The sequence below is a fragment of the Capricornis sumatraensis genome, chromosome 19 (assembly GCF_032405125.1).
Source record: "Capricornis sumatraensis isolate serow.1 chromosome 19, serow.2, whole genome shotgun sequence".
Classification (NCBI taxonomy): Eukaryota; Metazoa; Chordata; class Mammalia; order Artiodactyla; family Bovidae; genus Capricornis; species Capricornis sumatraensis.
The window spans coordinates 47,981,872-47,984,456 of record NC_091087.1 but is presented as its reverse complement, the minus strand read 5'-3'; positions in this window follow the sequence as shown (position 1 = coordinate 47,984,456).

Sequence of the window (2,585 nt, the reverse complement as noted above, 5' to 3'; positions counted from 1 at the left end):
ATGACTTAAATCAAATCCCTTATGATTATACAGTGGAAGTGACAAATAGATTCAGAGATTACATCTGATAGAGTGCCTGAAGAACTATGGATGGAGGTTTGTGACATTGTACAGGAGGTGGTGATCAAAACCATCCCCAATAAAATGAAATGCAAAAAGGTAAAATGGTTATCTGAGAAGACCTTACAAATAGCTGAGAAAGAAGAGAAGCAAAAGGCAAAGGAGAAAAGGAAAGATATACCATCTGAATGCAGAGTTCCAAAGAACACAAGGAAAGATAAGAAAGCCTTCCTAAGTGAACAATGCAAGGAAATAGAGGAAAAAATTAGAATGGGAAAGACTAGAGATCCTTTAAAGAAAATTAGAGACACCATGGGAACATTTCATGCAAAGATGGGCACAATAAACGACAGAAATGGTATGGACCTAACAGAAGCAGAAGATATTAAGAAGAGGTAGCAAGAATATATAGAACTATACAAAAAAGATCTTCATGACCCAGATAACCATGATGGTGTGGTCACTCCTCTAAAGCCAGACATCTTGGAGAGTGAAGTCAAGTGGGCCTTAGGAAGCATCACGAGGAATGAAGCTCATGGAGGTGACAGAATTCCAACTGAGCTATTTCAAGTTGTAAAAGATGATGCTGTGAAAGTGTTTCATGCAGTATGCCAGCAAATTTGGAAAACTCAGCAGTGACCACAGCACTGGAAAAGGTCAGAGTTCATTCCAGTGCTGAAGAAAGGCAGTGCCAAAGAATGCTCAAACTACTGCACAGTTGCACTCATTTCACATGCTTGCAAAGTAATGTTCAAAATTCTCCAAGCTAGGCTTCAACAATACCTGAATTGAGAACTTCCAGATGTACAAGCTGGGTTTAGAAAAGGCAGAGGAACCAGAGATCAATTTGCCAACATCTGTTGGATCTTAGAAAAAGCAAGAAAATTTCAGAAAAACATCTACTTCTGCTTCATTGAATACACTAAAGCCTTTGTGTGAATCACAACAAACTATGAAAAATTCTTCAAGAGATGGGAATACCAGACCACTTTACCTGCCTCCTGCGTAACTTGTATGCAGATCAAGAAGCAGCAGTTAGGACTGGACATGGAACAATGGACTGGTTCCAAATTGGGAAAGGAGTACGTCAAGACTGTATATTGTCACCCTGCTTATTTAATTTATATGCAGAGCACATCATGTGAAATGCAAGGCTGGATGAAGCACAAGTTGGAATCAAGATTGCCAGGAGAAATACCAATAACCTCAGATAACCTCAGATACCAAGATTGCCAGGAAAAATGTCAATAACCCCAGATATGCAGATGGCACCACCCTTATGGCAGAAAGCAAAGACGATCTAAGGAGCCTCTTGATGAAGGTGAGTGAAAGAGGAGAGTGAAAAATCTGGCTTAAAATTCAACATTCACAAAACTAAAATCATGGCATCTGGTCCCATCACTTCATGGCAAATAGATGGAGGAAACAATGGAAATAGTGACAGACTTTGTCTTCTTGAGTTCCAAAATCACTGTAGATGGTGACTGCAGCCATGAAGTTAAAAGATGCTTGCTCCTTGGGAGAAAAACTATGACAAACCTAGACAGCATATTAAAAAGTAGAGACATTACTTTGCCGACAAATGTCCATATAGTCAATGCTATGGTTTTTCCAGTAGTCATGTATGGATGTGAGAATTGGACCATAAAAGGGCTGAGCACTGAAGAACTGATGCTTTTGAACTGTGATGTTGGGGAAGACTCTTGGGAGTCCCTTAGACTGCAAGGAGATCCAGCCATTCAATCCCAAAGGAAATCAACCCTGAATATTCATTGAAAGGACTGATGCTGAAATGGAAGCTCCAGTGCTTTGGGCACCTGATGTGAAGAGCTGTTGGTTGGTTGGTTTAGTCGCTAAGTTGTGTCCAACCTTGCCACCTCATGGACTGTAGCCTGCTAGGCTCTCTGCTCATGGGATTCTTCAGGCAAGAATACTGGAGTGGGTTGCCAGTTCCTCCTCCAGGGGGTCACCCCAACCCAGGAATCAAACCTGGGTGTCCTGCATTGCAGGCAGATTCTTTACTGACTCAGCTATGCGGGAAGCCCTGTGAAGAGCTGACTCATTAGAAAAGACCCTGGTGCTTGGAAAGATTGAAGACAGGAGGAGAAAGGAACGACAGAGGATGAGATGGTTGGATGGCATCACCAATTCAGTGGACATCAGTTTAAGCAAACTCTGGGAGATGGTGAAGGACAGGGAAGCCTGTGGTGCTGCAACCTATCGGGTCACAAAGAGTTGGACATGACTGAGCAACTGAACAACAACAAATAGAGCTCCCGTCCCCTCCAATTTTGGTATATTCCAGAAAACAGAAATAGTTCAGACCATGTTCTCTGATCATGGTGCAATAAGATTAGAAATTAACAACAAAAGAATAGATAAAATAATATTTAATAATTGAAAATAATTACTTTGAAGAAAGAAGTGGAATTTGGTGGGTATGGGGAGAAAAATGTAGTTTTCATTTTTCATAAAATTTATAACTCTCTACTGAAACTTGTGTAATATTGCTTGTGTAATTAAAA